The following is a 12,414-nucleotide window of genomic DNA, read 5'->3' on the forward strand; positions in this document are numbered from 1 at the left end:
TGGTCCAGTGACACCGGCCTCCTGGCTATTTCATCAACCAGGCAAGTCATGTCTTGGTCTGGGTATTTTCTCCAGACCTGGAATGCTCTTCCTGCTTTACTCAGACACTGACCTCCCTGGCTTCTTTTAAGTCCCCTCTAAAATCCTACCTTCCACAGAAAGTCTTTTCCAACCCCTCTTAATTCTAGTGCCTCCCATTTGTTAATTATTTGCTTTCTATCCTGTACATAGCTTGCTTTGTATATATTTATTTGCATGTTGTCTCTCCCATTATATTGTAAACTCCTTGAGGGCAGGGACTGTCTTTTGTCTCTTTTTTTATCCCCAATACCTAGCACAGGAGCTGGCACAGAGTAGGGACTTAATAAATGTTTATTAATCTATTGGTTGAATCCCCACTCATAGCCTGGCTATCTTTCAGTGCCCAACATAATACAGGTAGTTAATGTTTGTTGAATGAATGACAGAATGAATGAACTGATTTCTATATGCCTGGGTTGACTCATGAAAGAAATAATGCCTCCCTTGTGTATCTTGGGCCAGTTTGCCTTCTCCCATGATCTTAATAATTAAAAAAAACCATATAATTGTCTCTCTGTCTCATCTATCTGCTAGACTGTAAGATCTCTGAGGGCAGAGCCTGTGCTGTTTTCCATCATCTGCCCCCTGACACCTAGTAGTGCTTTGCTTTGATTAATATATGCTTGTGGAATGGAATGCTATTCCACTCCCCTAGAGTTCAGGTCAATAATTGTAATGGACATTATTATTACTATCATCATTTATTTATTGCTTTTGGTCAGACCTGTGATTTTACTAGTATGGTGAACTCCCAAGAAGAAAATACCCTTTGCCAGTCAAGATTGGCACCTACTTTGCACTTATAGTCTTACAGAATTGTCTGAGGCACTGAGAGGTTGGGTCACTTGCCCCAGTCATAGAGCCAATATGTCAGAGGCTCTCTAACCAGTATACCACACTGCTCCTAGGATTATAACATGCATAGTTGGGATTAGAACTCAGGCTCTTGACATCTCGTCCAGATTTTTTAAAAGAAGAAAGATTATTTGCACAAAATTAGCAAAATGCTACAGGCAGCTGATCACTTCTTCCCTTCCTGAGTGTGCATTCTGTCCTGCCTGACATACCTACTATCCATCTCTGGTTTGATGGGCAATTGGCTGGTACCATCCAATGACAAATTTAACTAGTCTTTTGTTCTTAGGTAGCAGGAGCTAGTCCAGGAAATTTGAACTCCTTTTCAGAAAATGTCTTTTCATCTGAGGTGAAGAGAAAGTCTTCATTGTCCTGATTCTTGAGCCCTTCATGTTCAACCCATGAGGAACTAAAGGAGGCTTTTCTCCAGTGTACTTGTATCTTTGCTGCTTGCCTAGAAGGCTGTTGAATCCATCTATATTCTACCTGCAGGCTATTAATGATTTTGTTTTCCTTCTTTTTGTTTTATTTAAATATAACTTTGTTTTCACATTTGAATTCTTTCCTTCCTATGTCACTCCTTCCTTCCTGCCCCCTCCCCCACCCTACCCCAAGAAAGCAAAGAAAACAAAACCTATTACAAATATGAACATGAGGTGGGTAGCATATTTCATCATGAATCTTGGGAATTATGGCTGGTCATTGTGTTGTTCAGAGTTCCTGGGCCTTTCAAATTCAATTGTCTTTAAATATTGTTATTATATAAATTGCTGTCTTGGTTCTGCTCTGTCCACTTTGTATCAGTTCATACAAGTCTTCCCAGGTTTCTTTGAATCTCTCCCCTTCATCGTAATAGTATTCCATCACACTCATATACCATAACTTATTCAGCCATTCCCCGGTTGATGGGAACTCCTCAGTTTCCAATTCTTTGCCATCAGAAAAAGAGCTGCTATATTTTTGTACGTATGGAATCTATTCCTGTTTTTTGTTTTTTTTTTACCTCTTTGCGGTATAGACCTAGTAGTGGAATTACTGAGTTAAAGGGTATGCACAGTTTAGTAGGAAGGAAAGAAAGAAAGAAAAAGAAAGAAAGAAATATGATTATTAAGCATATATTATATGCGGGGGGGGGCACTGTGCTAAGTGCTTTATACGCATTATTTCATTTATTCTTTACAACAGTCCTCAGTTGAGTAAACCAAGGCAGTTTGACTTGCACCGAGTCACACAATTAGTAAGTATCTTAGGCCTTCTTGACTGCTGCCTCAGCTAGTTTTGGGGCATAATTCCAAATTGCTTTCTAGATTGCTTGGACCAGTCCATAGCTCCATCAGCAGTGCATTAATATTTGTTTTTCTACAGCCCCTCCAGCATTTGTCAATCTCCTTTTTTGTCCTCTTTGCCAGTCTGATGGGTGTGAGGTATCATCTCAAAGTTGTTTAATTTGCATTTTTCTAATTATTAGTGATTCAGAGCATTTTTTCCCATATATCTATTGATAGTTTAAATTTCTTCCTCTAAAGCAGTGGTGGAAGATTGAGACTCCCTAGCTGGTTCTTTAAAGACCCATAGTGGGATGAGTTCTTAGAACTTGGACAGTGCCTCTAGAATAAGGCAGCACCAAGGTTTTCCCAGTGCGTGTGGTAAAGGCCTGTATCATGATCACACAATCAGACAACAGAACCCCCAGCCAAAGTCCATAAGCAGCCCCAATGCCTACAGTTGAACTGTGTCCTGGGAAGGAGGCCAACACTGAGGCGATCCAGACAGAAGAGGTAGATGAGATAAAATCAAGGGTCTCAGAACTTAGTTGATTTTACTTTAGAGGGAGACTCAGATTGTCTTTCCTTAATTTCAGAGAAAGGCTAGGAGAACCACAAAGGAGGATCTGAAAATGACAGAGGGAACAGGACTGGGTGGCTATTTTATGTCCTGGGGCGTGGACAGACACATTACAAGAACATGAAGTCAACAACATGTCAGCAGTGAATGCTGGGTGGCTGGCTGCTCTAACAAGAAGGCAGATTTCAGGATAGGGCTAGACATTTTTCTGAAAGGGAGAGATGGAAGCAGTGGCCCAAGAGGAGGGAGACACAGAGGACTTCAGCTCCTCTAGTGTTTGGTAGTTAGGCAAGGGGGTGAAGAGTAGGGAGGGAATTTTGCAACAGACCATTTTCTAAGCAGGATCCTTGTTTCTCCTGATCCTGGGCCCTTTATTAAAAAAGAGAGAAATACTTCACTTTTTAAACACAGAAATGAGAGAACAAGACTTAGAACACTTGGCCAATGAAGGATTGAATTGGGTCCCTAGATGAGCAGAAATTCCAGTTCTCTGTCTTCTCCATCTCATGTCTCCCTTGGGAGCACAGATGAAAGATGCAGAGTTTTACAGTTATGGGAATCACAGAATCTCCTAGTTGGAAGAGGCTTCAGAGGCAAATTAGTCCTTAATCTTACGGGCCTTCCCTCTCAGATTCATCCAGTGTAGATCTTGTTTGCACATAGTTGTTTGCATGTTATCTTCCCTCAATAGACTGTAAGTTCCTTGAGGGCAGAGACTAGGTATTTTTGTTGTTGTTATGGGTTTGGTGGTTTTTGTTTGCTTATATTTTGCCTTTGTATCCCCAGCTCTTAGTACAATGCCTGACATACGGTAAGTGCTTAATAGATTCTTGCTGATTTAAGTCAACTATAAAATACCCAGCAAGTGCTAATTCAGCCTTTGCTAGAGGATGTCCAGCGAGGGGGTGGGGAGTGGGGGCATTGCCTCCCAAAGCATTCAGTTATGGCTCTTTAAGGGGGCTCTAATTATTAGCAAAGTTTTCTTGACACCAAGACTACATTTTCCACTCTGCAACTTCCACCCAATGCTCCTGGTTCTACTCTCTAGTGTCAAACAGTTCAAGTCTAATCTCTCTTCCTCCACAAGACAGCTCTTCGAATGTTTTAAAGGGAGTATTATGTCTCCCCTAAGTCTTCTATTCACTAGGCTAAACATTCCCAGTTCCTTCAACTGGTCCTTTCACCCTCCTCTGGACACTCTCCAGATTATTGTCCCTTCTGAAAGGTGGTGCTCAGAGATGCACACAATTATCTGGATGTGATCTGACCAGAGCAGAGTACAATGGGACCATGACTGCCCTAGTTCTGGCATGAACTTCTGCTTTTGAAGTAGGTTAATTACATTAGCTTTCTTGGCTGCTGTATCATACTCTTGCCTTTGTTTTCTGGCCCTCATGCCTCCCCAATCTTGTACTTGTGAAGTTGACTTTTTAAACCTAAATTTAAGAATTTACATTAATCCCTATTAAATTTCATCATGTTTGATTCCACCCAATAGTCTACTGTATCATGAATTTTTTGGACCCAACGTCAACTATCATATTAGCTATTCTTCCTTCCCGGCTTTGTGTCATCTGCAAATTTGATGAACGTGCACCGTACGCCTTTATCCAAATCACCAGCAAAAATGATCCACAGCATACAGCCAAGCATGGATCCCTGGGGTACTCCACTTCAGACTTGCCAAATTTACATGGAACCAATAATGACTGTCCTTTCTTTCTTTTTCTAACTGTTCAGTATTCCTTTAATGACAGAATCTGGAACAAGGATTTGTAACCTCTTTTGTATCATGATCCTGTTGGCAGACTAGTGAGACCTGTGGAAGTCTTCTCAGGATGTTTTTAAGGAAGGGAGGAAGGAAGGAGGGAAGGAAGAAAGGGAGAGAGCTTTTACCAAGCACCTACTATGTGCCAGACACTGTGTTAAGCACTTTATAAATATAGTCTCATTTGATTCTCACAACAACCCTGTGTGGTAGGTGTTACTATTATTCCCATTTTTTACAATTGGGGAAACTGAGGCAATCTGAGGTAGTTAAGTGAGTGGCCCAGGGTCACATACGCATAGAGCTAGTGAGTATCCAGTGTCCAAGGCCAAGTTTGAACTCAGGTCCTTCCTGACTCCAGGCCCAACCTAGCAGCATAAAATACATAGGATTACATAGTAACTAATTATATTCAAATGTAGTCACACACACAAACATATTTTAAGCTCACAGATCCCAAGTTACAACTGCTTGGTCTAGAATTTTTCAGGGAATCAAACTAACTGTTCTACTCGACTCCATTGCTTTCCTTTTTGAAAACCGAGGCATAACACAACAGTATTCATATAGCACTTTAAGGTTTGCAAAGCACTTTACACATTCACTTCTGTGGTACTTGTGACCTTTCAAAGATCACTGATAGCACTCTTCAAGGACATCTCTCAGCTCTTGCCAGTTTTCAACACCAGGTGTGGATCTGAGCCTGGTAACTTGAACGAATTAAGGTCACTAAATGCTCTCTATCCTAGGTTTCCCTACCTCCCCCACAGGCTCTTCTCTTGGGTATCTCCCAATTAGCTGTTTTTGTTCCATTCCATTCAACGATCATTCCCATTGGCAGAGAAAACAGAAGCAAAATAAGCGTTGGACAGATAGTACTCCTCTTTACCGTCAATTATCATTATTCCCAAGCAATGATCCTAGACTTTCTTTGATCCTCCCCCTTTCCCCAATAGAGCTTTTAAAAAAATCCACCCCTTTTATCACTATCTTTAGCTTTTTTGCCAAAGCTCATTCTGGGATTTAGCAACACATACTCATTTACAAAAATAAGTTTAATTGGTGCTCTTAATATTTTTTACATCACAATTGTTCCCAGACATACCTCTCCCAAAGATCCTTCTCTTGTAACAAAGGAAAATAGTTAAGTAAACCCAGCTGACACTGTGAGCTTGTCTAATAGTAAATACTGCATTCCATGTAGTTTCTCACCTCTCTACTAAATGGAGGGAGGAAATACCCATCTCTTTTCTGGGACTAAGAGAGGACATTATAATTCTGAGTCCCAATCCACTCTATCTCAGAAATACCTTTGAGGTCAAATTTTATACCTTGTATTAGGATCTTTAGTTCATCTTTCTGGTTTCCCATATTTCTAAGGAAGACAGCTTGGACCTGGGGTGGTTGAGTCCTGTATAGCATACCTGTCATTTCCCTCTTTTACACCCTCTTAATGCCTTTTCTGCTATTGTATATTTCCTTACCTCCTTCAAGAAACCTTCTGACACCAACCGATCAACAAATAAATAAATGAATGAATGAATGGACAAAGAAAGAAGGAAGGAAGGAAGGAAGGAACTCTACTCTGCATGCCTTCAGCACTTTTGCATGTAATGGAAGGAATACTGGTCTTATGAGACCTTGTATTGGTAATTAAGATGGGCTTTTAACACTTATTCAATCAAGTGCCCTTGAAGAATTTGGCCTTTGTTTCCTTGATTAAATTAGGGGTCCTTGATGACCTCTTTGCCTCAAGGGAAAGCTTAGTTTACATGGGTTTGAGTGACATGTTTGTGACATCAGAGGTTTTTAGACCATGTGGGTTTAAGTTGTATTTTTATGACGCCTTTAGGTCACGTGGGTGAGTCGAATGCATGACTCACCTTTGACCCTGAACAAGATATATAAACCCAGAGGTTGGCATTCTCCCTTGAAGCTCTGAGCCACAGGAGGAGTGGCACATGACTCTGGGCCAACTGTTGTTATGAACTTCCCGGCTCCTAAACTCAGATGTTGATGGTTTCTTGGTAACCATGAATTGTATTTGGTCTGTTTGTAATGTTTGTTTGTAACTTATTTGTATTTGCTCTGAAGTTCAGGATGCTGGCTTTTCCTCCTGAACTAAGTGAATGATACATGTATATGTTGGATTAAAGTAAGATTGTTAACCCCTTAACATTGCTTTCCTTAGTAAAGCAGATCAAAAGAACCTGTGCTAGCAACGTCTTTGTTGTTGGGCTCGTGTTGGTCTTTCACCCCCACAGCAGCTGCTAGCCAAATTGTTGCAACAGACCTGGATTCAAATGTCATTTCAAACTTGCTAAGTCATTCTAGGGCAAGTGATTGCCTTGTTTTCTCTTCTGTTAAATGGGGATGATAATACTGGCATTACCTACCTTACAAATTTTAATTTAATTTAATTTATTTATTTATTTTAAGAATTACAAAGCCGTATAGCCATAAACTAATATTTTCGTTAATCGTTGTTATATAATTTTAATTGGTATAGTTGTCCTTACAATTTAATTTAATTTAATAAATATTTCTTAAGTAACTACTATATATTAGAGACATTGGGGTAGCTGGGGATAAAAAGAAAGTCAGACTCAGTCCTCAAGGAGCTAACAATCCAATGGTGGGGGAGAAGCTAGGAATAAAAAAAAACTGGTATGAAGGAGAATGAGGAATGTGTAAAAGAGAGATTCTAGTGTTAAGATAAAATGAGAGCAGGGAAAAAAAAAAAAACCAAACAATTTCCCCTGAGAATGTCAGGGTGTACATCAGGAAAATGTTAGTAGAGGAGATGAAAGCTGAGATGGACATCAGGACCATAAATATAGGCCTGAAAGGGACTTTAAAGGTCATCTAATCCACCTCCTTCATTTTGCATAAGGAAATTGAGGCTAAGAAGAAAAAAATTACTTGCCCAAGGTTACAGAGGCAGTAAGTAGAAGAGGGAGAGACTGAAAAAGAATCCATTCCCAAACATGGAGGATGGTGTGAATCAAGACACCAAGATTTGAAGATAAGAACAGGGGGCAAAGCTATCTACTCTAGGGAAGGGAATCTAGATTTTCCCCATGTGTCTGTCCCACCCCCATCCCTCATCCCATATCCCCCACCACTCAGTACCTAGCACAGCTGAGCATTCAGCAGGTATCTAATAAATGTGGTTTGATTTGCCTCAATCTGGTCCTCAAATCCCTACTGCATCCCACCACCCCACCCCCACAGTCATCCCTAACTTTGGCAACTTTGCAGGAGAAAGCAGATCAAAAGGGCATTTAGTCCTCTAGGTCAGCTGATACCCTGGGTGGATGTGAAAGGGAAAGACACAAAAGAACTTACTTCCTGGAAAGTTACATATTCTGATTTCCACAGCCTCTTCAGCTGGCTTGTCTTCAGTTTACTTCAGCAGGAAAGCTGAAGGAAGGGAATGGGAAAGTAATATCAAAACAATGATGGGGAAAAGGTGAGAGGGAGGGTGCTGAATGAAGATGCTGCCAGAGTTGGGAAAGAGGAAAGTTGCCTACAGCCTGCACATCCTGGAATCTGCCGTCTGAGCAACCTGCCTAGGAAAAGGGTCACCCCACCTGTTTCCGGTCCTCTGTCCTGTTCTTTTTTACCACACCTATGGTCCAACAGTTTCCCAGAACAACCATCCAAAAGCTGCACTGAACAAGAAGGCCATAGGGGAAATGGAAGATCCTGTAGCCTTAAAATGGGACCCCAGCCAACTTTTCCCTCTCATGCCTTCCAACAGCCTATAGTCTGAAGTAGCTGTTCCAGTCCCCAGCAGCTGTACCCAGCAGGAATTGGGGGGCGGGGAACTGCCTGCACTCCAGACCCTCCTTTCTGAATCCCAGGCAGCAGCCGAGAGGGGTTATGGGTGGAAACATGGGCCTCCTGGTGGGGTAGGATGCTTAAACATACAGATCATCCTGTATTCATCAATTCTGGGAAGAAATACTCCCCACACAAGTAACTCCTTGCTTTGGCTTTTTTCAAATCATCCCTTTGCACGGCCTGGAGTTAGCCCTATATGTTTTGCAGGAGCCAGTTTCTGAGCTGGGTTAGGCCAACAAAAGAGGGGAGAGTGAGAGGAGGAGCAAGAGCAGCTGCTTTCTTTCTGCCCCATCCTAATACCCCCAACAAGGGAACACCAGGGACTTTGTTTCTCAATTGAACTGAGTGGGGGAACACCTTTTATTTCAGTGATAAATTATATAATTATTCTGGGGAGGGGGAGGCCCTCAAGAGCTTCCACCTCTTTTAGATAAAATAGGGAGGAGCTGGTGTTATTGGAAGTGTTAAGCTACCAGGCTCCAGAAAGAACTCCGACCCACACCCCTTCACAGTTTCCTAGCACCCAGTTACCTTGAATAAAAAACCTTTAGAATCAGGAGCTACCTTGCAATATGAGGGTTTTCAGTGACCTGTACAGAACTTCCCCGTTGGAAGGAACTTCAAACCTCATCTACCTGGCCAAGAGTCCTGGAGTCAGAGGAACTGGTTTCCAGTCTTTCTGCCACTTAACTTTTGGGCAAGTCACTTAAACTTTTCTGGTCCTCAGTTTCCTTATCTGTAAAATAAGGCGGCTCTAGAAGTCTTAAGGGTCCCTTCTATGATCCCTAGAGCAGTCAAGCCAGACCTCCAATGAGGGGGAACTTACCAATCAACTTTTGAAAAGCTTTAATTATTAGTAAATTTCCCTTGATGTCGCGTCTAAATCCCCATCCCCTCTGCAACTTCAACCCATCTCTACTTAGTTCTGTCCTCTGGGGCCAGGAAGGACAATGTGATGCATCTTCTGAGTAATAGCCCTTCCAACTGACTACAATAATCACATCCCCTCTAAGTCATCTCTTCTCCCAGCTAAACCACCCTAGGTCCTCACATGACATCATCATACTATGGTAGGGTGTGCCGGCCATATTCAATCCGCCCCGGGCTTGAGCTCAAGGATGGACGGAGCAGAGATCAATGCTACCTTTGTCCTGCCTTGGACTAGCTTTTCCCTCATCGGTTAGTCAAACAACAAACATTAACAAAGCACATTTGTTTCAGGGGCAGTGCTAAGTGTTGGGGATACCAACATATAAAAGCCATCGGCTAATAAGCATTTATTAAGTGGCTAATATGTGGTAGGCACCATGCTAAGCACTGCGGATAAAATGAAAGTCCTAGCCTTTCAAAGCCTAGTTCATGCTAAAGAGCCTCGTGAAGCCCTTTCTAGGCCAGTCTTGAGATAGAGCAAAGGAAAAGCTGGTAGGTTCTGGGAGTCCTAAAAAGAAGGCTGCTTTCCCTGAATTCCTGTGAACTCAACAAAGAACAGGGGCTTAGTCTTTTTCTTTCCCCATAAAAAAGGATTGTCAATGTCAGTGAAACCTATGGATCCTTTCTCAGAATGTTTTTAAATATATAAAATAAAACACAAAGGATTACAAAGGAAACCAATTATACTGAAAGTCATAAAAATATTTTTAAAGAGTTCACAGACCCTGGCTCTTGGATAAACCCTTTGAACAGGAAACCTACAACTGTGAATCACTAGGAAACATTCACACAAACCAACAGTTTTCTGGCTAATGTGCATCATTCATTGCCCCACCCACCAACCCCCTATTGCCTGGGAGAAGAATACAACTCCCCACCAGCTCTCAAGATATCTATTATCAAGTCAGTGGGTCTCAGATCAACCTTCATCCAACAGCACTGACTGTGCAGTTGATAGGGGGTGGGGTGAGGGAAGCAGCAAAACAGATAAAAAGACATTTCTTTCAAGTAAAAAGCAGTCCTGTTTACCCAGGCAGTGTAAGCCTCTTGGTGTGTTTATTCTAAAACGTTTACATAGCTCCAGAAGAAAGTCAAAGCAGCTGGACTTGGAGGGGAAATCTCTTAGTGCTTCTGTCCATTCAGTATGGTGGGCTGGGGAAATCAGCAAGACTCCTGGAGGCAAAAGTCAGGAAAAGGCATGGCACCTTGAAATGGAACTCAATTCTATCATTTGAGGAGCAATGAGAACCGGGGCTTCTCCTGGGCAATGAGTTCAACGACCACTTGCAATGTCTTACATCTAGCAGTACAAAATGAGCTTTTCAGCAGGTTATACTCCTTCTTCCCTCTACCTCTAAATTCAATTCTTGTGGGGTCTATCCTCTACAGGAAAGTGGGTGTGTCAAATGAAGAATGAAGAGGCTGACACCTCATGTGAACAGCAAGAGCTCTTACAATAAGGCTGTGGACCAGAGTTGCAAGTTTAAATTCCAGCATCCCCTGAAAAAAAAAGAAAAAAATTCAAAGAGCACTCAATGATGGGCATTTCCCATAAATCCTGGGTATTCTCCCAGGGACTGCTAGGTGGCAGTTATATTTACCTGCCTGACAAGGGGCATCCTATTTTATCCATCCCTACTACTATAGCTTTATCCTAAGACACAGAGCCCTTGGCTCCCAGAAATCCTCTATGATTTAGTTAGAAGGGACTTTTGAGATCTAACCTGACCCCTTCATTACAGATGAAGAACTTAGCATAGTGCCTGACATGTAGGGGTCCTTAATAAATGCTTATTGTTTGACTGAGATGAGAAAACACCTTGAGAGATGGAGTGACTTGTCCAAAGTGAGACCTAAGTAGCAGAACTTCTATTTGAACCGACCCCCAGGTCTTCTGACTCAGAATATATAGAGATCTTTCCTTTACTTACACCTTACTGTTGAATAACTACCTCTCATTTTAGAGAAAACTGTAGTGTTTGAGAGCTGAACAGAAGTGGGACCTTGGAAAGAGAAACTCACCTATTTCCAAACAATTGTGTAACTCACCCTTAACCTATCTCCTTTAGGAAAAATTCTTGCTTTCTAAGCACAAATTCACACATCAGAGACGTCTTGATAGACCCTCAGGCTTTTCACAAAGTACACCTTTCTCAGGAAGGGATAGAAGGGCAAGGGGCAGGTATTTGGGGAAGCAGTGGGAGATGCCCAGTGAAAGCTGATGGGCTTCCTCAGATTTGACCCACCCCCTTCAAAGCCCTAAGCACTGAGGTGCTAAAGCGAAGATTCTTAACCCAAGGTCTATGAAATTGTTTTTTATTTTTAATTTTGATGACTATATTACAATAGAATTTCTTTCCTTTGTAATCCTATGTATTTTATTTTATGCATTTAAAAACTATTTTGAGAAGGCCTAAGTTTCACCAGATTCCTTAAGGGATCAGTGATACAAAAAGGTTAAGAACTCCTGTGCCAAAGTGTTCCAGGGGAGACCCCATAACCTAGCTGTCCATGGGCATGAAGTACCCATAAAAGTACTTTATTTGCCAGGTATAACATAGGACAAGAATAAATAAACAACTAGAGCCTGAGGCAAGGCAGACAAGGAGACAGAGGAACTGAGACAGGTTGGCTTTATGAGGTCCAATTCCCATCACTCCCTTCCCTTTATTTACCCGGGGATTGCTTAATCATCCCACCCTCTGTAAGAAAATAAAAGCACCTTCAGAAAAAGGTCATTTTCCTTTGCACTGGAAATGAAAGGCATTATGGTCCATAAGACTCAAGCCAGGGTTTCTAGCCTTCTGCTAACATTCAATCAGCTCCTCATTTCTTAGAGGATGATTACCCAGGGTGTGGATTACCCAGGACATTTTGCTTCTATGCCTATCTACTGCTTACTTTACTGCTGGGTGACATCTCTGTTAGAGGCTGAGAAGGATAAATAGGGCTGACTCATCCAGCCAATGCTATCCCTTGTTAGAAGCAACCTTGGTGAAAGAGGTAATAATGGCCAAAATGTGTGTGCATGTACTTAAGGGTTGGGGTGTTGAAAGGATAACTTGTGGGTTTGGGTTATATAAATTCTC

This window comes from Trichosurus vulpecula, chromosome 4 (assembly GCF_011100635.1).
Source record: "Trichosurus vulpecula isolate mTriVul1 chromosome 4, mTriVul1.pri, whole genome shotgun sequence".
NCBI classification, from domain to species: Eukaryota; Metazoa; Chordata; class Mammalia; order Diprotodontia; family Phalangeridae; genus Trichosurus; species Trichosurus vulpecula.